Raw genomic sequence first — 26,211 nt, 5'->3', positions numbered from 1 at the left:
TTCACCCGTTATGTCGGGATGGTGTAAAAACCTCCAGGAGACCATTTGACCATGTCAGAATACGCACAGTAAAAGATCCCATTTGGATGGAATCCCTCGTGCAGATAGAGAGGCCATTTATCTGCATGAGAGCAAAGTGGTGGAAGAAAGTACGGCTGGTTCTAAGTATGGTAAACATAAGGTGCTTCCAGAGGTAAAATATTTGGAATAATTACCGTATATTGGGGTAGGGAATTTCAGGCCAAGGAGCAAAATATGGCCCGCCAAGCCTCTTTACCTGGCCCTCTTTACCTGGCCCTTTCTCCAGCCACACCCCTCACCAGCCCTGCTCTACACTCTCCTTGTGTGCAGAAAATAGGTCCTGGCAGAAATAGGTCCCCAACATCTGATAGTACTGCTGCTTGCCTGGATGGGCGATAGAGAAGTGTGTGTGTAGAAAGCCGCTTCCGCATTCTACGGAGGCGAAGTTGTGGGCGGCCCGACTGAACCATCACGTAGGGGCTGCAGGCTCAGCCCCTGCGTGGTGGAGGGTTCCCGCCTGCGTCATCCCTGGGCCGACCAATAAGGTCGGCCGGGGCGGCGCTTGGCAATTTAAAGCCACCTGCAGGCGGGAACCCAGCCTCTTTCATCCCTGTTCGCCGGAGCGAACAATTCAACCAGGGACCTTGTATAAAAGCAGACTAGAAGTTTGCTTGAAAGTTCAGCCACACATTAAAATAAAAATAAAAAATCCTTCCAGTAGCACCTTAGAGACCAACCAAGTTTGTCATAGGTATGAGCTTTCGTGTGCATGCACACTACCTATGACAAACTTGGTTGGTCCCTAAGGTGCTACTGGAAGGATTTTTTATTTTTATTTTGACTGCGTCAGACCAACACGGCTACCTACCTGTAACTAACAACCACACATTATTTAGACTTAACCTTGAAACCCAGTTAACCTTAGGATTTTAAGCATCAGTATTTGCATTTATTTGTTTATTCATGCAATCTGTTTCTAACTCACCTTTAACCAGAACTAATATTAGATAGGATACAGAACTACAATATAAAGTGTGTGTGTGTGTGTGTGTGTGTGTGTGTGTGTAGGGGTGTGTGTGTCAGGCTCCCATCCCAAAACACAATGACAGTGATTCTTACTTGAAAGCAATGAAGGGATATTTATTAAGGCTGCTTGCAGAACAGGCTCAGCAGCAAGCATGAGGACCAGAAGTCAAGATTCAAAGGTACATGAGCAAGGCAAGATATTCATAGCCAAACAGAAGATACAGAGATGTCCTGAGACATCTCCCCTCCTGCCAAGCTTTTAAGTGCAGAGTTGCCTCTGCATTTAGTAAGATAATTCCACACTACCACTGTATTCTCAGTCCATGCTTCTTTATTGTCATACATTCTTATTCTTTTTTACATTTCATGATTCCTAAAGTAATGGTGATTGATGATTATTAAACACTGATTATATATTTCATGACTTTGTTTCATTTACATTCCTAGGAATTTGGGTTGTGGTCAGTAACTTTATATGCTCATCAAGGGTTCAATGAGCTCAGAGGTTTGGGAAACCCTAGATTATATGGCTGCTCAGTGTCTAGGACACCAGTGATGCTTGGGCTTGTGGAAGAGGAAACCTTTATTTATTTAAGGCATCTCTATCCCTCTCTTTAACACATTTGCAGCAAGCCAGCCTATGCAATGTCTTCTCATAAGTAAGCCCTGTCGACTTCAGTGGAACTTATTTCTAGGTTAGTATAATAAGATGGTAACCTGTGGCTGCAATCCTAGTTTCCTGAGAGTAAGTTCCACTGAATTCACTAGGACTTACTTCTGAGTAAACATGCATAGGATTGGGCCATTCATTAACTATGTGCTGGTTTATTCTAAGCATTTATAAGCATTTATAGAAAGTTCCCATGATGGCTATATGGAAACATATATGGAACTATATGGAAATATAAAAGCAGCAGAAACTATTTGGCAAATATGAGGTATCAGTTTAGAAGCTTAAAAAAAGAGAGGGGAAGCTTGGGAAAACAAAAAGTTATTTAGTGTAGTGAAGACCACCATCAAAAAGTTTCAATCATACATAAACAAAAATGGAAAATCAACAACAGCAACAAAAACCAACCATAGCTATAACATCCCATCCTTGTGTTGGTTTGCATTAATGTCCACTGTTACACATAATTGTTATTGTCATGCATATGGTAACCATCTACAAGTGGTGCAGGATTTCACTCAAATGTTCCAAAATTAAATGGAGAAAGTTCAACAAATAAGGCACACCTGAGGCTAAATCAATTTCCTCAGCTTTATCTGCATAATTTTGACAAATCAAATGAACCCTGGCCTAATACCTTAGAGCATATTTCAAGGCCTGCAAGCAGCTGGACTCATTTTCTCACCAGGTATGCAAAGTGCTTTGTTTGTTAAGACAGGGTTGAACAGCTACAGTCTCCAGTGCGAAAGCTTGTGGCCATTGCCTGCATACAAAGAGGCTGCCCGAATTATTCAGCTATAGGTGCACAGTGAACATGCACAGAGACATTCTCACCTGCATTATAATATTTTCTGACTTTCAGATCTAAAGCAAGGGCTATTCAGGAATGAGTTACTTGGCTTCAGCCAGAATGCAGGGACAATTAGGATTAAAGACTCTCCTCTATGCAGTGTAAGGTTTACTTGGGTCTAAGGCAAATGGTGTGGGCCTTCTCAGTCCAGATTAGACTGAGGCAAGAGGCCGAAAGGTTTTTCCCCACCCACAATTACTGCAAGCAAGGAGTGGAATCAAAGCAGGGTACCCCTATACTCTCCTTTGGCCCACACAGGGAACAGAGGCTGTGCTGTGTTTTGCCTGCCCCCAAACTCTGCCTTTGCTTCATCTTCGGTGGAGCTCAGAACCTCTTCCAGCAATTCGTTTGATGCAGTTATTCCCTGCTTGATCTCACCATAGCCACATGCCCTAGGTTCTGTTTGCAGTTACCGCCTGAAGCCTCCTCTCAGCAGGGACTGACAGCAAAAATCCCATCTGCTCCAGCACTGCAAGGAAGGAATCCTCCATTTTCATTTTTATGTTTTAAACCTGGTGGAGATGTTACAAAACAGTATGTGAATCCCAGAGCCACCCAAGGAACTTGCTGGTGCCAGAGAGGCTGGCCATCTTCCCAGTGGATTGTGTCCTTAATTAATGAATTAACATGCACAGCAAGCCACAAGGAAGACAGACAACCAATGCAAGCAATTCTGGGTGGTTAAGGAACAGTTTTGCTTGAAGTTATCGGGCTTTGAAGTGGATTTCGCGGTGGAGAAGCAGATAGCAAGATGGTATGGTATATGCAGAAATCAAAAACACAGATATGGTTAAAGGGAAAAGGACTACACTTCAGGAAGCACTTGTAAATGGGGATGAGGGAGGAAAGGCCTTGGAGCCAAGCTGTACACAGATCTCCCCATCACTTTAAAATTAGATGAGGCCTCCATCTTTGGGGTGGCAGGGAGGGAGAAGGGACTGACCGGCAGCATCTCCTGCACAGAGCCTCATCAAAGTGAGCATCACAATTTGGGGCCTCTTCACTGAGGCGCATATAAAGTTGCCTTATCTCAAGTCAGACCCTTATCCATCTAGTTCCATACTGTCTATACTGAGTGGCAATGGCTCTCTCTAAGGTGTCAGAGAAGAGCCATTCCTAACCCTACCTGGAGACACCAGGATTTGAACCTAGGACCTTCTGTGCGCAAAGCAGATGCTCTACCACTGAGCAAGACTCCCCACCCCCAATCAGATTGAGTTTTACTGAGTCCACTTCTGGACTCTCAACTTCTACAAGACACTTTGCTCTAGCTGTCCCTTGAAAACTACACTTGGAACAATTCCCTTGGATTCAGGATTTTTCCAAGAGCAGCTGTTAAAAGTCCTTTCTTTGCATGCATTCCTGGGCACATCCCCTATAGTGTTATATACCCAGGGGGAAACTAACCAAAAAATGCTCCCGTTTATAATCCACAAGACATCCTTCTGTTTGTTATCCAAATCTGCAATTCATATTCAGTGGCCCAATCCTCTGTTCCTGATCATTCTGGGCTTCATTGGATTGTTAGAGTTGGCATTGTTAAGAGAAAAGGGAAAAAATCCCACATCTGACTCAAGAATTTTACAAGAGAGAGAGAAGCAAGTTAAATTCTTCTTACTCGTGTTACTTGAAGCAGCTTGCAAAGAGAATGATCCTGGGAACTTTCATAACACCAGGAATTCTGAATCTGCTAGGAGCATTTATGGATCCGCTGCTTCAATCATTTTCTGCCAGCAAAGCAGAAAGATACTAGCTCATATTGAAGTGGTGATGGGAGAAAACATGGAGTGTTCCTCTGCTTTCACAATCACACATATTTTTATCTGCTTGAGGTTGTTGGTAACTGTTGCTTAGAGGAGGGCCAGGATCCATCCCCCAGACCTCTCATTCCTCTACCAACCCTAAGGCAAGCAGATGTTCAGAATCCACAGTCAGTTTTACCCAGAGGCCATAGAAGATGCCAGGATGATACAACCTTGCATTCAGAGCCATTGTGAATCCTTTTATTTTCCGGGAAAGAGAGAGAAACAGACGGACAGAGAGAGAGAGAGAGAGAGAGAGAGAGAGAGAACCAGCTAACAACCAGAATAAAATGTCATTTCCTGGCAAATTTAATTCCGGATGGGAATAATGCAAATAGTCAATTACAGCTGCACTGCATCTGAAAGTATATTCTAGTTTGCGTATAAAAACTCAGCCCTTAGAGAGGAGAGGTGCATTCCTGTTCTGAAAAGCCTTCCCTGCCTCCTTTGGAATGCAAGAAAGAATCACTGGATTCAGCATGCCACAGTTTTGCAACTGGCACACATCTACGGGGGGGGGGGGGGAAGGACCACATCTACAGGGAAAGCCCAGAACCATGTTTGTCTGCAATGCCAAAGGTACAGATCTTGTGAAGCAAGATGGGTTGTTTGGTTACTTGCATACAAATATGGCCTGAAAATCAAGAAGATGAAACTTCCACTTGTAGAATCATGAACATTAGGTGAACTGACTCTGTGTGTATAGAGAAAACACAGAATTCTTATAGGACACTATTGGCATAATAAAAAATTCTGCAACGAGGCCTTCACATTACAAAAATATATGAAAACTGGCCGCATCCATCCCATCCCTCACCAGACAGGATCCATTCATGCATAGGAGGACACCAGATTCCTCCTAATTCCTCCTCATGAGATTGTCCCAAGACAATAAATCTCATGAGTTATCTGTTAGGATCTTTGCCTCCACAAATCCACTGTATTTGGGGAGGGAGAAGTGACCCTCCCACTTACCACAATCCTAGCAGATTTCTGCCAGGCTTCTCAGAAGGCCTGGCATAGGCCTCCCCTTATGCGCAAAAGGGCCTGTTGCTTCAGCGGAGCTATAAAGTTCTATTGGCATTATTTCAATTTAAAGACATTGTGCTCTAGATAGAATGAATGCAAGGCAGATGTGTTAAAAGCCACTGGGGGATCCTAGCCTCCAGCTTCCCAACATCATTTATCGGGGGAGATGCCTCTCTCTTTGAGAGCTCAGCTCCCACCTTCCACTGCTGCTTCGACATCAAAACATAATGATGCATTTGTTTCCTCTCCAACAAGACAAACACTCTGTTGTTGCCTTGGCAGTTCAGCCATAAAACATGTTGGGCACTGTCACAGAGGAGGCGCTGCGACTACTCTAGAGTAACGACTCTCCAAACCGTTGCCTTTTCATGCTTTTATTGTGTGCAGGCTATTTACAGTGCTAGGGCTGTACAGGATACATGTTCTCAGTCTAGGTCAGAACCCTGGAATGGCGCTTCCCGCGTTTTCTTCCAACATAAGAGTCTGGGCACCCCAAATCTCCTTCCGCGTTTCCTCCTGCGTAATTCCGGAACCGGAGGGAAAAAGGGTCTCCTTTCCATGTTTTCCTTCTCCCCCCTTTCCCCTGCTCTCTCTTCCTCTCTCACGTGCAACAGAGGCTCTGCTATCCTGCCAGAGCCCTGTCCCCTACTTCCTCCTTCCCCACTGGACTCTTCCTCCTCCCCGCTAGCTCCGCTGCTATTGGACGAACTGCTCCTCAAGATGGGCGGGGGCTCTCTGTACTGTTTCCCCCTCACAGGCACGAACTTGACTGCACCCCGAAAATGAACCTGTGTTCTAAGGATGGCTGAATTTGTAAGTTTCAGTTTCTTTGTTTCTCATTTTTCCGATCTCAAGTTCAGTTCTTCACATTCCCACAGCAGGTTGTAGATTCTTTTTAAAAAAAAAATAGAAAAAAATTCCTCATGGAAATTTGTCAGAATTTTACTGTGAATTTCCCTAAAAATTCACTTTCCTGAATTTTGCAACACAGTTCTCCAGCCAAGTAATGTCTACAGAAAGGCATACATTAAAGTTCAACGTGCATAAAAATGCATATTAGTGCAAGAACATACAGAAAAGCATTACATTAAAAGAAACTGCCTTGCTCCAGTCACACTACAATGCTTACAAATATTCATGAGGACAGCCCCTGCCAAAAAACAAATACACAAACAGATGTGGAGATGTAAAGAACTGAACTTAAAGCAACTGAGAGAGACTAAAATGACGGATTTGCCCATCCCTATGCATGCCTCTAGAAAGAAAGCCAGGCCGCATTTTGCTGGGCGCGGTGGTGGGGGAAACATGAACATTTGGGAGGGACCCTGCATTCATTATCTGAAGGGGTCCTCTTTTGGGTCCCCCATCTACCTGGAATTAAGTAGGCGATGTCTGGGGAGAGACGCTTTTCAGCCATAGCATCTCTTGCTCTATGAAATGCCCTCTTCAGGGAGGCTTCCTTGGCGCAACTGTGGTTTTATTCCAGGAAGGACATTTTTATTTGCCTATGCATTCCAGCATGTAATGGGAGTGGGTGTTAACACTGTTTTATCTGCTTTGTTTATTTTATTTTATTGCTGTCTCGATTGAACCACATCTGTTTTAATTGCAGTTTTACACACTGCTGTTTTATCACTGTTATGCCCCGCAGCCTAAAACATTTCTTAAATACATAAACTAGCATTTATATAGAAGGTTTCAGAGTTCTCAACACATTTCGCACACACCATCACAGTAATCTTCAAGCTTGCCACTTCTGTTGGGCCAGTATCTCCAAATTACAGACAGAAAAGACTGAGGCTGGGAGAAGATGGCCTTGCTAAACCTAAATAGGCAGTTTTGGAACCAGGGCCTTCCCCCAGAGAATGTAAACTTAACCATGGCAATGTGTCACTCTCAACATCTGTTGCAGTGGGGAAATACGGTACAGTATATGAATTTATTTGTGGTTGGTTTTATTTATTTCATTTAAAAAGGCATACCCTGCTTTGGGACCATCTGGCTCCCAAAGCCCCTTACAAACAAAAAACCAAAAATAAAAATAAAAATCCATTTGCTGCTGTTGTTTTAAAAACTATTAAACTATTATTAAACAGGTCTGTAAAAAAAGAACACCTTGTTTTCTGCCAGCTTTTGAATAAAAGGATAAAACCTACACAGTGGGTGCAAACATCCATAAAAACAAACTTTAAGTTAATAAAAATAGCTACAGAAGGATAATAATAACAGAGCAAAATAACAATGGCAAACTCAGCAGCCATGAAAACCGCAATAGCTTTGGAACGTTCCTACGAGATTCTGATGCACGGACAGAGCGCTTGTCTAGTTCTCTCCTAAGCAAAGACATTCTTCATCTACAACACAGTGCGAGAAATCTCCACAGTGCACATGGAGGGATTTGACGTGATCTGTGAAAGGTAATGTGGCAGCTGCCCCATATGTGATGCTCCACGCATGCTGGAGCATTTTGATATGGAGCTCAATAGTGAATCAAGTCAACTCTCTGAAATAGATCGGACAAATCTCACATGGGAGATCCTTGAGACTGTGGGCTGGAGCAAATGCTAGTCCTACTCAGAGTTAGATCCACTGAAAATAATAGACATGGCTAAATTAATGTCATTCATTTCACTGGGTCTACTCTGTGTAGAGGTTAGTTGGATATGGCCCTGTGACTATTTTGACCTTGTGAATTAATTAACAGCGGTTGTTACTGAGCAAAACCTGCTGGGTACCGAACTGGCGGTATTTCCCCCGACAGAATCTTAGACGCTTGCCCTGGATCAGATTTCACAGGTTAAAACTCTGCAATAAGCAAGACACAACCAAAACTCTCCTTGTCAAAAGCCTCCATAATCCTCATTCCTAAATATTACTTTTATTGTGTGTCCGGATGAAGAAGACCCCCAAAAGTCCATCCTCCTACCTTACAAACAGAAATTTGCTTGAAGTCATCCAGCACGGTTTGCTTTTGCTCTGAGGACAGAAACCATCAAACCTTCTTCACCACAATGAAAAGTTCGGAACATCTAATGCTAGTTCCTGCTCAGAGTAGACCCACTGAAGTTGATGGATATGACTAACTTAAATCCAATCATTTCAGTGGGTTTGCTCTGAGGAGGGCTTGCTGGATACAACCCTTTGCGCAATTTTCACTTTTTAGGATCTCTATGCAGCGTAAAATCCCACGTCCCATCGTTAATCGAACTTGGCCTGATGTTTGGTAGCTAGCAATGGAATTTTGGATGGGAGCTTTCTAATGTGGCAATGAGGGCAGCCCACACAGGAGGGAGTTGAGTAGCAGGTAGAGCTACTCCTACAGGAACTGTACGGTAATGTTTTGGAGGTGCCCAAAGGTGCAGTTTAGGTGGGGATGAAAAAAAACATCCTGATGGATTGCAATCCAGCATGTGGATCAGAGGCAGCTTCCGGGTTCAAAGAAACTGAACCCAGGTTGACAAAAGCTTATGATGGAATAAATGCAGTAGTGCTGCAAGGCTCTTAATAATACTTCCAAATGGTCACTATTTGGGACTGGGATTCAATCACGTACTGGAAAATTCAGGTTGCAGAATTATGGTTGATTGGTAAGTCTTCCACAATGAAACCCACTCCCCCCAAACGTGGCTGGTTTTTTTTGTTGTTGTTGTTTTTTGCAATAAGGTTTATGTAATAAGTGACAGAAAAAGGCCTCGGGAAATGTGTGATAATACAATGTCATCCATGCTTCCCGCCAAAAGAGAGAGAGAGAGAGAGAGAGAGAGAGAGAGAGAGAGAGAGAGAGAGAGAGAGAGAATGCTCATTAAATAGTCAACATCACTTAATCTCCATGCAAAGAAGCCAGAATAAATGCTCAATAAACAGGTCTCCTGGAACCACCCTTAATCTGTTGCAGTAGAAACAACAAGCGTGTCTCCCTCTTTGCATTAATGTGGTTATATCGTGCATATTTCCCATTTTCTCCCCACTGGACCGTGTGTCGAATCCTGCTGCCATAGGAATGGCAAGTAACTTCCATTTTTAATAGAAAAATATTAATCCCAGACACCACCTCCAAAATCCCTCCTAAGTAACTGGCAATGCTATATTATTAAAAGTTTATATTTGAAATGCCTTTACTAGCCACAACACATCAGATATAGCCTCATCAATTGCAGGTGGTGGAGTCTGATTTTCTCTCTCTCTCTTCAAAGCAAACAAAAGTTTCCATAGCGTGTTTAGACCCTGCAATTGAGTAACACTTTTATTAAAAACAAAAGTTTTCCTGTATACAAAATCAGATATCAGCTCATAACTCTTATAATCACATGTTCTTTTAAGGAATGTTAATATCTAAACACTTTCTGCCCAATGCACCATCGCAAACTGTTTGGAAATAAAATGATATGTATGCTTTATGGCAACTATAAGAAAATAGCCTGTTTGATATGATCTATAAAAAGCAAAATAGTTTGTTTGTTTTTGTTGTAAGTGTTTAACAATTTCTTGTTATTTTGAATCGCAAATGGTTTCCTAAAAGATATTGACTTGCTGCCCTGAAGAGATGCTAGCTTGATTTCAAAAGGGATTGTTTTTCTTTTCTCCTAAGCACTGACAAGCAATGGGAACCTTGAAAAATAATAAAACAAGGAATTCTAATAAATAAATTCAAAATGCTCAGGGTTCCCCAAAGGGTTAATGCAAGCTAATTGAAAAGCGGAATCCTTGGCAGCCGTCCAGGCCACAGTTACACATGCCTGGTGAACTTAAGCATATCCATTTAATTGACACATAGGCGTGGATTAAAAGGCACGTTTCTTGTTGGTACATTTTTGCTTCACAAGCTTAAGTGGCAGAAAATGCATGCCTGCAGAAAGGGAATGTCTATTGAGGTACGGTAATCTAGGAACTGAAAAGTGCTGCAGAGTTTTCTTTGAAAGCATCTGTGCTCTGCTGGCTTTAGCACGAAGACAGTGGGCTGGATCCAGACACAGCTGAACTTAAAGCCCCATTGAAACCCATGGGGCAAAAGTTAGCTACAACTCAAAGTCCCCTTGATTTCAGCAGGAACTAAGTGCAACTAAATTGGCCTGCACCCATCGAGTCCAATCTGTCCATCAATAACTTCTCCTGCCCGTGGGAATGAATGGCACCCTTGCTGTGCTCTAGCCCATTAATTGCAACGGAGCTTGCAGAGGAGAAGGTCCCTGAGGGATTGGCTCCGTTGGCTTGAATGAAAACATTTTCTTTGGCTTTTAACCCCTGAACTGAACCATTAACCCTGCGGCACTTTTTAAGAAAGGAAGGGGTGGAGGGGTGGGGAGAAAATGGGAAGAGAGAAGTGATTTCACAGTTCTCCATTTCATACATGCAGTACACATTAACAGGAAAGTCTATTTAAAAAAACAAAACCACAGACGGGATACAGATGCTTATTTCTGAGGACCTGTTAAATTCCCTGGTATTTATTCCCAAGAGGTAACACAAGCTAATTTCCAAATCTGCAACATACAAACCAGATTTTAATTACCTTTCTGGTCTATTTCTTTGATGCGCTCCCTTCTGAAGTGCAGAGAGGGGATTCCCCCCTGACTGTCTGGCATGGGGGTTAATTCCCCTACCTGCTCAGGCTTAGCGGATAACATCAGTGAGCGGTGCTCCTTCGCCCGGTGTTGCCTTACAGAACCCACAGGGCTTCTTTGCAGCAGGGGTAGATTTCCAGGTGCACAGCTTATGGGGAGCCTTGCCGTTTGCAGATTTTTAACTTTTTTTATTTTAAAAATATAGACAAAAACATTCGGAGCAGCAAGCGCTCACCCCAGGCCGTTCCACAATCCACCCAGCAGCGGTGAGGAGCTCTTCCTTCCAAAGCAATGCTCCCACTTCCCTCTGTTTTGCAGACCCACGTTCTCCCTTTTTCCTGGTGCTATTCCCTCCCTGCGACAGCCTTCAGGACTGGGGGAAAGCACTCAGATTCTGGATAGAGAGAGAGATCACTGGGTTAAAAAGCAACGAAGTCCAGGTTTCCAAGAAGGCAGGGAGTCTCTCCCCATGGCAGGCTTCTGCCCGTCGCTCTTCTGCAGGGCAGCCCACCTGCAGCCATCCTTCTACAGGTCCTACAGTGTGACCGTCGTCCTCGTCCTCAGAGGAAGAGGCACGAAAAAGCCTCTCTGGTGTCTGCTGATGACTTCACCTCATTAGCATGCTTCTGATAGTTCCCTCAGACTGTCTTTTCTGCTTTCTTTTTTAAAACTGACTTTAAGGCTCTCTGCTAATCAAAATTCTGGAGTGCTTAACCATTTCCTCACTCTCTGAGAGGAGAGGCAAAATTCCAGTGAGGTGAGAAGAAGGGAGCATTGGGTGAAGGTGGGGAGAAGAACACAAGAGTGAGAGCTCGAACTCCAGCACATGGGCCAAGAGCAATAAATCCTATCGATGTCCATGGCTCATCGCCTGGAAACATATTCCTAACCCAAAGGTGGCTGAAATGAGACAGGGGCAGACTAGTGCTAGACTATGTTCTGGGGCCTTGCATCGTAACTCTTTGACCCGTACAGTCTCTTACTGCATTTCTAGCATGGAGATGCCAAAAACAGCCCCTTCCAGGCAGGCCGATCAGGCTTTTGGATGTTCATAGTCAGCCGTGTGGCCACTGAAAACCAGTCGTGGAGGTAGAACATAGACTGTGACAAGTACCCATTGACAGCCTTATCATCCGTTCTATAGTAGCCTTGCCACTAATCCAGCTCTCGCTGGTGGGGTTCCCCCAAATTCAAGGAGGGACTATGTATGTCCAAGTAACTTTGCACACAGAAGTTCTCAGGTTCAATTACCAACATCTCAGGCAGGGCTGGGAAAGACACCACCACTATCCCGCTTGAAAGCCTGGCAGGTCTAGCCCAAAACCTTTTGCTACTCTGAGGTGAAGGACAAGGTGGTACCTGCATCATTCCATGTGCAGAAGCCAACTGGGTTGGTAGTTCAATCTCAGTCCAATACCCAAAGGCAGCAGGACAGATAATGTGGCACACACAGCCTTGCCCTCCAACAGAAGCCAAAGTGCTCAGGAGAAACAGCCGGGAGGTCACCACTCCCAGTTGGTGTCACCCGAGGCAGCCACCCCACTCTGTCAAAAGGAAGGGCTGGCCCTGATCCCAGGAAAAGCTTTGCTAGAAGGAACAATGGTCCAACTCTGGATAAGTTTCCTCTGTTCCCAGCACACTGCCCACGGCTCCAGCTGACAGATAATAGTCTGAATGCCTCTGGATACCCCCCTCATCCTGACTTGACATGTCACTGGTCAACACAGAGGGTTTCCTGGCTTCCAAATGAGCAATTTCTAATGAGATGACATATCCCATGAGAGGCCATAGGAACCTTCTGAATATTTTAATCAACCCAGGAGAGAGGAATCAATTGAAGAATGATATTAACCTTTGGGAGACTAGAATGGAAAAGATTTTGGCTCCTGAATGCTGCATAAATACAGGTCCCTCTTCCCTTTTCCAGGGTGTCTTTGTCCACCTATGGAAACCAGCTCTCCTTATGCTTCAGGAAGTAGAACTCAGGAAAATTACAGGATATCCCAACATTCCATCAGCAAAGTGCTCTTTAAACAGATGCTGCTGTGAGGGCCAGCTTCCTGTGGATTCTGCCCCCCCCCCTGTAACATTCAAAAGCTTGGAACTGAAAGGCCATGACCAATGTTGCACAGTTGGCATTGACTCACAACAGGGCCTTCTTGTCGGTGGCTCTCCATTTGTAGAATGCCCTCCTTGGCAAAGTGTGTCTGCCTCCCTTGTTATTAACATTCAGGAGGAATTGAAAAGCATTCCTGTTCACCCAGGCATTTGATGGCTGAAACATACCACTGCTGATAACCTGCAAATTATTAGCTGCGAGAGAGACTGTTTTTAAATGTTTTGAGACGTCCTTTGATGTTTTAAAAAGTTATAAATGTGTTTTCATTTTATGTTTAATTATTTTACTACTTTTGTTTGCTGAGCTCCTTTGGAAAGGAAGGGTGGAATAGAAATTCAATCAATAATAAATCAATAGAAACATGCATCATTAACATGAAAGTGATGCCCATCCCAGTATGGGGGGGACGGGGGACAATGATCCAATGCTGTGCGGTACATTTAAACATGACAGCTGTGCCACAGCATCAAGGCCATGTGTCACACCACATGGCTGCAACAGTTAAAATGTCCTTGAATGTGATCCAAGACGGCACTCAGCACTCCAGCTTTTAAATTGTGTGTAAACAGTACAGATGTATGGAATGCCCTCTTGAAACATCCCCTCCAGGAGTATCACATGTTGTTCGCTTTTACAGTATTTGCATCATGTGGATTAGATACATTTTGATTTCTCCCCCACCTGGTTAGAGAACAGTGGTCAAATCACGTTTTCCACAAGCTGCAATTTCTAGCTCTAAATCTTTTTTCTTTTCTTTTTAAGAACACTCAGCAGCTATGAAAGGTCAACAAAAAGGACTAGCCCCTGCAAAGAAACCCAGATGGCAAACTCTATCCCTACATCCTCTCAAGCAACCCTGTTACAGAACATTAATATGAGAACTTCCAGAAAGAAGTGGGAGAATATTTCAGTCTTCAGGGGCACTCTGTTGTTGACCCAAATGACACCAAGAGAACTTTGGCAGGAGATGCAAATTTAAACTTTTGAATAGCAATTTATCACTAAATTTGATTATATTTGTTTGAATGGTAATCAAGATTAGGGGTTCTGAGCTAAAAAAGGGAAAAAGAACCCCCCCCCCAAAAAAAATCTTCACCCTGTTTACAGGCAGAGGAGGGGATTTGGCCAAATATTCATCAACGGAATGTAGAATTCTCTAACAATCAGGGATATGGCAAAAAAATAAACCTCAGGGATGGTATCTGCAATATATAAAATACTACTACAAAATCCCATGAGTCCCCTAGACACAATCAAAAGACAATGGGAAGACGACATAGGCTATGAGATTAACCCCACTCAATGGACCAAAATGTGGTCTAAACCCTTTAAATCCATATCAGCAAAAAGGAAAGAACTCACTCTAAAACTCACCTACAGGTGGTACCCAACACCAAGAAAACTAGCGCTAATACGCCCAGGAACCTCACAAAATTGCCGGAGAGGGTGCACCTTAACAGGCACATATTTCCACATGTGGTGGGAGTGCCCCAAAATTCAACTATTCTAGACAACATACGGGAAATAAGTAAGTCTATTCTAGACAACCATACGGGAAATAAGTAAAATAACCAAGCAAACATTAGAAATGACCCCAGAATTGGCCTTACTAAACATTTTCCAAGACAATAATGCCCAAGTACACTACAAAGAACTCATAACCCACTTACTCTCCGCAACCAGAAGCACAATAACCAGACACTGGAAAGACCTGTCAGGAGTAAGCATGGACCAATGGTATCAAATAGTATGGGAAACAGCCCTACTAGAAAAATTAACCAATAAGCTGAAACTGACACGGGGACAAATAGAAGAAGACGACTTCACCCCGGTATGGTTCCCCTTTATCACATACACAGCCCAACAGGACAATGGCAAAAATCCACCAACAGCATGCAAATCAATATGGCTAACCTGATCCAAAACACCCACCCACCCCACTCACACATGAAACAAAAACCACTACAGCCAACCACAAATGAATAACCATACCCTAGGACGACCCCAACCTCTCTCACCACCAAAGGAACACAAGGGAACAACAGAGAACCTGCACAAGCGACGCTGACAACCCCCCCCCAATATATTAAGTAAAATAGAAACATCGTTACCTGACCTCCCATCTCCCCCCATCTACTTCTACCCCCTTCTTTCTTCCCAATGTCTCAAAAAATGAAACTGATTTGTAAACATGTTATGAGAGACATTGCATATATTTCTGTAACTCAAGAAAAGCTTTAATAAAAAGAAAAAAGAAAATTCTCAGAAAGTTCCATTCTGATAAATTTCGGCTCAGTTAACACCGAACGAAACTATATAATTAGTTCATACTGGAAGGTGAAGGAAGCAGTGGGTTAACAAAGGAGGGTCGGAAGGAGACTGGAAGATTCCTTCAACAATATTAAATGATATTAATATTAATCAATAATTTAATTAATAATTCAATTTTAATTAGTAATTATAATAAATCTGCCTTTGAGCTTCTTTCAGCTCTAAATCAGTGTCATCAACTTACAACCGTCACATACTGCCAGCATGACTCAAAAGCACCACACAACTGGCATGTGTGTGTGTGTGCACCCTCTTCCACACATGTGGCACTGGGCGATCTGCCCAGAACTATCACAGCTCGGGCCAACACCATCGACCCTGGAAGCATTAATGTCACCCGATTAGCATTACAACAAAAACACAGTCCCTCCCACACTCTTATTCAATTAGCACCCCTCCGCTACAAATGCTACAAAAAAACCTACCCAAAACAAAAGAAAAACTGGCCCCCAGGAAGCTTTGAAACCTAATCGAGGCCTCATGTGCAGGAGCGGTGAGAGTGCATAAAGGCGCAATGGTGAGAAGAACAGCTGCAGGACCCAGCAATACTGGAGGCCGTGTTCGGACAGAACAGGAATGACCTCAGGGAAGCGAGGCTCTCTTGGACATCCATTTCACTGCACAGGAGATGACCCACATATTTGACAACTGATTCACAGCCTCAGCTGTGTGCTGAGATGCTCTGAGAGGCTGAGAGGAATCCAAAGTTAGGGAGATGTGGGGCTCCCTCTGGAATGGAAACCTGGAGAGTCTAAAGTGTTTCACTCCTAACGCATGGATCGCTCCCACCACCACCCCCGCCCCCCACGTCAGGCTTGCTGAGGATTTCTCTGGCAGGAAATGCAGCCTGTGTTAAGCTACAGGCCTGACATGTAGGAAACCTCACCTGCATTCCATTTACTTCCTCCCCTGGCAGCATAAGCGTGACATGGTTCAACAGATGACGCTTTCACTGTCATGGTCATGCTACACTGGCGAATACTCTGCCTGTTGAATTTCTATCCTTTGCACAGGTGCTAAAAAGACATTAAGTCTGATGAAATGGCTCATAAAACTACTGGATTCTGTTTTACATATTCACGCGTTTGAATCATCTGAATTCTTATTTTTATGCTGCTATTTTATTGGTTCTAAGTTGTACTTTCACTTTTACTGGTACCACTGCTCCTATATTGTACATCATTTGGAGATTTTTTTTATAAAAAAAATTAAGCGGTGTATGAATGTTTTCAAATAACTGAAATCTAAATAAATAAATAAGTGGCAAGCTTAAGATTTGGAAGTAGTAGTTGTTACTGTTATCTCTTATAATATTACCTATTATTATCTATTGGGTTTATATCTCAACTTTTTCTCCAGTGAGCTCAAGGTGGCATACACAGTTCCTTTAATCCTCACAACAATCCTGTGAGGTAGGTCATGATTTGGGGGTAGAACCATCCAGGTATTTTCTCCACTAGGAAGACAGGCTGGAGGCAAGAGCAGGGAGAGGAGGTCCGTAGTGCCACGCTGGAGATTCAAGACAGATCAAGGATGTACGAACCAGCGCTATGGCACCCTGACTGCGCTGCTGTCACCTATGGGAAGCTCACGGTACAGCACGACCCACCCAAACACGCCACTCTTACTACAGGACCCCCATTCCTGGTTCCTGAGGAACAATACATTTTCGGGACTCCCAGCCTCCATCTTTCTACCACTTTGTGTATACTCCATGCAAAAAACACAATGCTGATTCTGTGCACCAGAAAAATTAATTTTTCAGCCTCTATAACATGTGCAAACATGCATAAAATTAATTTTGGCTTCTGCTAGCCATGGGAAAGAAGAAACTTAGTGCAGGGAAGGAACATAGCTCAAAGGTAGAGCATTCATGCTTTGAATTGAACCATCGCTGTTCTGACCAGGACTGATGTTGAACTACAGCCCAAAACACCATGTTGTACACAAAACTGAGCGAGATGCACTAATATGTTCCATAAAGCAAGGTACACTGTGCCATCTCCTGATCACCATGAATACTGCTCATTACTCCCCTTTTTCATTCTCATTTCTGGTTTCAACGCATCAAATAAGAGCATAAGAAGAGCTCTCAATCTGCATTGGGCCAATGGCCCATGTGGTGCAGCATCCTCTTCTCAAAGTGACCAACCAGACACCTATGGGAAGCTCCAAAACAGATCCTGAGTACAACAGCACTCTCTGTTCCTACCCCCAAAGTTCAGTTATTATATAGAGGCATTGCATAGCAGATACATGATGACTGTGACCCGGGAGCCAGAAGACATTGCATATACTTTCAGGTTTATATTTGAAGGCATAGAAAAGTTCCTTACACCAAATCCTGCCCCTGACTGCCTCCCCCCACCAGCTGCAAACCAAGAAGTAAAAGAAAAATAGTGTGGATGCATGATCTACTGCAGCAAGGTATGAAAAGAGGGGGGGAGGAGCGCCGGGATTAGAGGCCATATTCAAAGCAGGCTTCTAGCCCAACCTGCTGCTCGCCAGGGACTAGAAACTCGAACTTTCTTTCTTTTCTTTATTTGAAGCTGAAATGTTTGGGGCACTGGATTCTGTGCCCAGGATTACATTCTGCACTGGCAGAACACCCAGCCCAACAGACCCTTCATCTCAAATATTTTGCCTTTCTTTTGAAGATGGAGCCATAGGCTGGCTCTGTTGTCCATAGCAGTCTGCCCGTGCAGGTCACATATTTTACAGAGTGTGTCAGCGAGGACATCTTCCCCTCACACCCGGGTTTCTCAGCAGGTTGCCGCAAGAGTTCTCTTGCAAGTTTTCCAGCTGCATTTCATGGACGCCAGCCCAAACATCCTGGGGTGCAGCAAAGCTTCCTCAGTTCCCAAGAAATCCAATGCAGTTGAAGGACCTGTCAGCTTCACACCTGGCGTAAGTGCAGCCCTGGTATGTAAAGGGGGGGGACCATTCCAGCATGTAGCCAGCTCTTAAGGGAGTATTCTGCATGCCTGCAGGATTATCACACAAGGGTGGGGCTTGGTATTCTGTCCATGATCCGGCATTCTGGGGTGGACAAAGAGACAAGGAGCTGTCAGGAGAGAGCCCAGGGCTGTCCATTCTGACCCACAGAATGATGCAATACAAATAGGCTTAGGGCTCATCCACACTTCTGCTTATCCCATGCCTAGAAAGCACGGGTTCAAGCAGTTTTCCCCTTGCCTTGCTCCATTCCCAGGGAAAACCCACTTTTCAGTGCTAAATCGGAGCAAATGTCAATCTGGAGATAACTCAAATTGCCTTTTGCTCTATTGAGAGCTAAAGAGCAGAGGAAGTATGGATAAGCCCTTACTTTGAACTAGGCTTAGCTATGGGATGGGGCCCACATTCCTAACTAGGCACTAGAAGCTTGATGGTTTTTGTGGTTTTTGTGTGCGTGTTTAAAAAAGATGGCTGAAGGTCGTCCTTTTTTTGCAGGGAGAAGCAACTCCAGAGAGCTCTCCAGGGTTTCAGGCAGCTGCAGTGTGTGTCTTTTTGATTCCTGCGTGGAAGCTGTTAGGATCCCTTACATATGAGTAGGACCCTGGCAGAGACACATGCCTGACTGGCATGTTCCCTCCCTCCTGGTCGATCGTTCGGGAGATTCAAAAGCATTCTCCAGCCTGAACATCACAGCGACTGATGCCAACTGATATCAGTACACTCAGGGATCCACAGAGTGTTCGCAATTGCATAAAAGAACTCAGTAGCACAGCATTTGGCTAATCTACGTTTATTTACATAAAATACACTTGAAGTATTGCAACATGGTTCCCTCTCTCTCTAGCATCAGACAGCAAAGAGAAAGAACAAAGGATACTAGTCCCACTTCAGGAAACACAGTAACACAAACATCCTGTCTTCATCACTTCCCACTGTGGAATAAAAACATATACCATCATGTGATAGACAACAATCCCATGACAGCAGACACGGGGAATGAATCTTCAACAGAAGCACCAGGGATTGAACCCGGGACCCATTGGCAAGCAAAGCAGATGCCTTACAACTGAATTGCAGTTCTTTCCCTATGCAGTGCTACAAAGAAAGTCAGAGTTACCTACTTTGAGACCCCCCCTCACCCCCCCAATGGACAGGCATTTAACAACAGTTTCAGAACCTCCAAGTGTCCCTGTTTTCCAGGGACAGTTCTGGATTTACAGAAGCCATCCCACTTTCTGATTTGTTCCCAAAATGTCCCATTTTGCCTTAAAAAGTCCCTATTTTCATCGGAGAAAAATTGGAGTGTATGGTAGGATGTCCCTATTTCATTGGAGAAATGTTAGAGGGTATAGAGTTATACGACCCCTGAGCCATCTGAAGGCAGTCCTGTATAGGGAAGTTTTTGGATGTTTAATGTTTTTATATATGTTGGAAGCCACCCAGAATGACTAAAGCAACCCAGCCAGATGGGTGGGGTATTATTATTATTATCGAATAGGATGCCATGTTGGAGGGTATGCAGTTTTATTATAGCAAATGCAGCAATATAATATATTTCTCTTTACTGCACTCATACTTTATTGATGATATCTGACTGACTGGGGTTTATTAATTATGACTAACCCAAGTGCCTTTAGCAGAAAAAGAAGTGGGGTATTTGTTTATTTAAACAAAAAACAACAACACAGCAGTCACGAAGCCAGTAAGTATAGGAGAAGCAAAAAGCCACAGAGAATCACCAGCCTAATCGCTTTGTTTATTGACCAGCATGAGTACAACACAACCACTGCATCCCCCAAGGATTGGCTGGCACTGCTCAGCCTCCTCCTATTCCTGATGCTACAGTGGATGGGAAGGAAATAGCCTTGAAGCTCATGATGCCTAGGACCAGAAGAAGAGCCCCACAGCAGCACTAGGCCAAAGGACGCCTCTCTAGTCTACCATCCTGTTACCACAGTGGCCAGCCAGATGCCTCCTCTGGAAAGCCCACAAGCAGGACTTGAACGCAACTGCAGCAGCTCCCTCCAGGGGTGATTCACAGCAAATGGCATTCAGATGCTGTTTCTCAGCTGAAGCCGACAGTTCAGTTTCCTTCGCCCTGACTCCTGCTTCCAGCCAATCTTGCATAACTTGTGAAATTGGAAGGAAGGCGAATCAAGAATGGAAACAGCCCTGAGCTAACCATCAAATCTGCATCACCGCAACAAATCTGCAGTAATAGAGTGGGTATCTCTGGGATAATGATGATGGCAGGTATCTCACCAACAACGCACTCTGGAGAATGACCACCTGCCCCAAAAGCAAACACAGCCAGCCCAGTTAACCACAAAGACTGTGGATTGCATGCAATGCTATTCCTACTCAAAGTAAATAATGCCCCCGACTAACATAGGCCCATTAATTTCAGTGGGTCTGCTTGAGTACAACTCAAGCCACATCATACATGTAAAACACTACGATCCCACTTTAAAGTCATGGTTTGCCCCAAATAATTATGGGAGCTGCATTTTCTAAAGGGTGCTGAGAGTTGTTGGAAGACCCCCATTCCCGTCACAGAGCTACAATCCCCAGAGTTCCCTGTGAAGAGGGATCAATTGTTAAACCACTATGGGAACTGTTGCTTTCTGAAAGGAAGAGGGGGTCTCCAAACACCTCTCAATACCCATAATAAACCACAGCCTCCATAATTGTTTGGAGGAAGCCAAGACTGTTCAAAGTGGGCTTGTATATCTTTAAATGTATGGTGTGAATGTGGCAGTAGATAGGTGATACCCCTTCCTTCTAAACTCTTTGAGAAAATACAGAAAGTGATGGAGTCAGCGGAATACGATGAGTTGGGTCAATGTAGCTCCCTCCCTCACACCTCTCCACTTTTTGTCCTTGCAGAACCCGGCAAACAAATCTTTTCTTCCTTCCTTCACTTGCAACAAAGGCAACTTTAGAATAAATACACAGGAGAGAGCTGGGCCAACACATTCTTTTTTAAAGACTACAAAAGACTTGGTGGTGTTAGGGGGATGTGAGTTAAAACATGGTATCCACAAAATAGTGCTTGCAAATAAACCATGCTGTATCAGGCAAGAGCGTGCCAGACATGCAGGCAGACTAACAGACTGTCCAAACCTCATAGTGGCTGCACACACACCATATATTTAGGCTGGACTTTTTCAGCTGGAACTCACTGGAACTCAGTTCTGGCACTTCTCAGGTGGGCACCATTGCCATTCTAAGAGAACGAGGAAGGTGTACATGATGAGTTCCGGCACCTCTTTATCTAGAAAAATAGCACTGCATTTAAGGCACCTTAAAGGCACATCACTTCCCCCCAGGAATCATGGGAACTGTAATTTGTGATAAGAACCGTAGTTCTGGGAGGGGCAAACAACGGTTTCCTCGATTCTTTGGGTGTATGGTGTGTAGTGTGTAGTGTGCAGCCAGTTTGTTGCCCAATGACAGCCTGCAACATGGGGTCCACTTTCTCATATTAACTGTTGAGTTATACTTAATAGAACATTATTAATCCTAAAATGACAATTCACAGAGCAATAGACATAGTGTTGCCTTAGGATTGCTACTAAATGAAAATTGGCGATTTTTACACTTGTTCATAGCTGAAAGACTAAGAAACTATTGAAAACCAGTAGGTTTTTTTTATATTTAATGATGGCAAGCACTGCACAGCCAAGCTAACCAGAGCAGTAGACACTTCTGGGAGCAATCTAGAAAACCAAAGAAACAGACTAGAAAGTGAACAGAATGTCCCTTGCATACAGCTGGCCAAAAATATCTTTCTTACTGAAAAATGCTCTTGCCTCTCTCCTGCCACTTTGCAGCACTCATGGAAATCGATCAAATGTGTGTGTCATCAGGAGAAGGCATTTTACACAGGCACCACATGTAGTGTGGTCAGCCTTAGCTGGAGTCTAATATGGCAGCAACAGCTTTGCCACAACTCGCCTGGGATGACCTCATGATCCACCCGAGGGCCCCAACCTACTGGATGAAGGCAACAGAATGAGTTAAACTGACCCAAACATAGTGTGAGGCTTAGCTCACTTGCTAGAGTCTGTTGCGGGTGTGGAGACAGAAACAGCTTTCTGCTGTGCACCCATCCACTCTGTCTCTTTGGACTGGGTTGCATCCTGGTTGCAAATTGCTTTAACTGTTTGTCTTGGTTAAAAGAATGGATAACATTGAGTAATCCTGACTTGTTAGATCTGGAAGGATTTAATAACAGATTTGGGTGGCATGCATATCTATGGTACGACAAAAAGAGATCCCACAACGCGTTTACAAATCATGTGATAAGAAGGTCTCTATATGAAGTGTGGGAAAGAAATAAGATGCTGCTGGAAACTAAAACCCCATGGTGGATTTCACCAGTAGAGGTATTGACGGTGAAAAAAGTGAATATGGAAGGGAGGAGGGCCACATACGAAGAGATTCTGATTAAAACAGAGAAGGGTTGGAGGTTGAAACCTTATGAAGAGATTAAAGAGGTGTTGACAGGTTGGATACAATATCACCAAGTAAATGATGTACTTAAGGATGATAAAAAAATAGGTTTTGAGGATAAAAGGTCCAAATTTCAAATAGAATTACTGGAAGGCAGAGTTAAATTGTTGTCGAAAATGTATGATTTGTTGTTAGAATGGTACACAAAAGATGAATTGACAAAAGATGTTATGATTAAATGGGCAAAAGATGTTGGGCATAATATTGAATATGATGCGTGGTTGAAATTGTGGAATCAAACATTGAAATTCACAGCATGTACTGCTTTGAAAGAGAATGTCTTGAAGATGATGTATAGATGGTATTTAACGCCAGTAAAATTGGCTAAGATGTACAGAATGAGTAGCAAAATTTGCTGGAAATGTAAGGGAAAAGATGGTGAATTTTATCATATGTGGTGGACATGCGATAGAGTTAAAAGATTTTGGGAAATGATTTACAATGAACTGAAAAAGATTTTTAAATATACTTTTCCCAAAAAGCCAGAGGCATTTTTGCTAGGGATTATGGGAGGAGAGATTGCGAAAGAAGACCAAATATTGTTTATGTATGCGACAACCGCGGCTAGGACTTTGTTGGCCCAAAAATGGAAAAACCAGGAATTACCAACGATTGATGAGTGGCAGGTGAAACTGATGGACTATGCTGAATCAGCAAAACTGACATGCAGGATCTGAAACCAGGGAGAGACAAAGTTCCGTAAAGACTGGAGTAAATTTGTGGACTATATGGAGAAAAACTGTAGAAGTTTAAAAACGCTCGCAGGACTGAAATAAATCCTACGAATTGACTGAAGTTAGGATAATAGTGAACTGCAAGACAGGAGTAAATAAGAAAACCGTGTGAAGGGAGGGAGGGAAGTCAAAGCTCAGCAGAGCAAATTGAGATGATTGAATTTTAGATGAATTGTGTTTAAAATGTGGTTTTGTTTGTTTTATTTGTTAATTTGGAAAATTGAATAAAAATTATTATAAAAAAAATTAACTGATTTCAGTATTGTATTATGATATTACTGAAGGGTGTGACAATCACAATGACAATGAAGGGTGTGGCACATTTAGTTATGAGGTGGATATTCCTTACCAGGAAGTGGCCAGGAGATGGGAATGTGCTATATACATTCAATTCAATTCAATTCAAACCTTTATTGCGTTAGCATACAGCCATAGCAAAATAAAACAATACAAAATGCCAGAGACAAGCAACAAAGCTTGCTTAACTGCAAGGAAGTGGGGAGACCATTAGTTAAAAATTGGTCAAAGAATCGCTAGTGGCTGTACTTAATTAAGGACAGCACATGGCGTTTGTGTGTGTGTGTGTGTGTGTGTGAGAGAGAGAGAGAGAGAGAGAGAGAGAGAGAGAGAGAGAGAGAGAGAGAACACCATGGAGGATGTTCCCAGGCAAGTCTGGGTTTCATGGACATATTGTACTGATTTCTCAGTCTACTCTGAGAGCTTTCTCAGTCATTTGCCGAGCGTTATTTGAAAAATTCACAACAGACGGCAAGATTCCACCCTGGGTTTGCTTGCTTCCAAATTTACATCCAAAAGGAGACTTGCAGCAGCAGCAGCAGCACTGGGTGAGTCCGCTTGTCCCCCTCCATTTCAGCAAAGGACAATGCCGAATTGATGGTCACGTGCCTCACCATAGTTGGGCGCCCTCCACACCAGTGCTGCTGCTGCAGGTCACATGAGGGCTGGTGTGCAAGAGAGCCAAGCAAGATGCTGTCATGAAATTGTATGCACGCAATGAAGCGTGACTCCAGAACTGGGCTGGGCCAACAAATGCAAGGAACATGCTCTTGGCTTTTGCAGGAGTGATGGAACAGGGATGGAGAGAGGGAATTCGGGCTATAAAAAGAGACAAAGAGGATCAGCAGATGAAATTAAAAACCTGCCAGAAAGCAATCAACCAACGAAAGCCCATCTGAGCAAGTGGAACATTTTCTATCTCTTCGCCAGAAGAGCTGGAAAGATAGGGGTGAGAATGATAAAAGCTGAAGGTGTGGAAGGCAAGTGACAGATACTGGTGTGGTATGTGGAGTCTCATTGGTCAGCCCCAAAAGTCTAGCATGGAAGAAACTCTCTCTGGTGTTAAGAACTTCAGAAGAGCCTGCTGGATCAGGCCTGTGGCCCATGTAGTCCAGCACCCTGTTCTCACAGTGGCCAACAAGATTTCTTCAAGAAACCCACATGCAGGATTCAAGCATAAAACCACTCTCCTCTCCTGTGGCTTCCAGCAACTGGCATTTGGAAGCATTAGTGCCTCCAAATGTGAAGGCAGAGCCTAGCCATCATGGCCAGAAGCTTTATCTGTGATGGCCTATTTACGGTTTCTCTGCAGTTCCTTGATGCTCCAGGGGCAAATGTTTGCCCATCCAGCCACATAAGCCAAGCATTCCTGATGGGTGAAATTCCTTTGGAGAAAAATCAGTGTGTTTTTTTCTCCCCACCTCCCAACAGTTTGGGCTAGTATCTGAACTACTTGGCAGCCTAGTTGGAGAATAGCCACAACTTCCTTTTGAAACTGGGCAAAGCTTCAGTCTCCCTCCCTCCCATCCATCTGCCCCTTGGCACTCCCCCCCCCCCTTTTTGGAGCACACTACTGTTAAAAACAGATGAACTGGGTTTTGTTTTTGGTGTGTGCTTTTTTTGTGTAAAAAAACCCAAACCCTTCACTCATATGTTAAAACAGCTTTAAAGGCTATGACAAACTGACATTCATACTCATAACACACTTGCTGCCAAAGGGTGAGTCACCCACAGCTTATCAACCAACCTGTGGCAATTCCATCCCTGCAGCCAAACTCTGCAAATAGAGTGGTGCACCAAGGCGGCTCTAGAAATCCTCCTCCCTCTTTGGAGGCAAAGACACATGGGGAAATGAGGTGTCCATTACACTGAATTTACCCAGGAGGCAGAAAAATTCTCCACTAGGAACACGTGAAGCGGTCTTATTCCAAGTATAATAACTTTGTTAAATCTAACTCAGTATTGGCTACACTGACTGGCAGCAGCTCTGCAGGGTTTCAGACTAGAATGAATTCCTAGCCCTACCTGGAGATGCTGGGGATTGAACCTGGGACCTTCTGCATGCAAAGCAGATGCTCCACTACTGAACTATGGTCCTTCTCCTTCTCTGGTTTCCTTGTGGGGCTCACCATTAGCAGTGGCAGCAGTAGAATCTTTTTTTCTCCCCAAGTCTTTTTTTAGGGGAAGGGGGTGGCATTGTTACAATATTGAGCAGTAGCAATTGTGCTAGAAGCCTAGTCACCAGTCTGCATCCTTCACAAATACCCTGAATCTAACATTGTTCCAGAATATTGTAACAGA

The 26,211-nt window shown here is 43.7% G+C and overlaps 1 protein-coding gene across 3 annotated transcripts in view; it reads right to left on the bottom strand.

The window, feature by feature from the left end:
• ZNF469 (zinc finger protein 469) overlaps positions 1 to 26,211 on the bottom strand; it is a 280,478-nt gene that overhangs the window by 98,398 nt on the left and 155,869 nt on the right. Inside the window, exon 1 of one of the 3 annotated variants that reach the window (XM_035118174.2) lies at positions 10,908 to 12,485. The exons of the other annotated variants lie outside the window; for them this stretch is intronic. The gene's annotated coding sequence lies outside the window, so the exon portion shown is untranslated. Of the gene's footprint in view, positions 1 to 10,907; positions 12,486 to 26,211 lie in introns of those variants that run through there. 3 annotated transcript variants of the gene reach the window in all.

The sequence above is a fragment of the Zootoca vivipara genome, chromosome 6, assembly GCF_963506605.1.
Source record: "Zootoca vivipara chromosome 6, rZooViv1.1, whole genome shotgun sequence".
Classification (NCBI taxonomy): domain Eukaryota; kingdom Metazoa; phylum Chordata; class Lepidosauria; order Squamata; family Lacertidae; genus Zootoca; species Zootoca vivipara.
The sequence above is the reverse complement of the archived record's forward strand: the minus strand, read 5'-3'. Positions and strand labels throughout refer to the sequence as shown.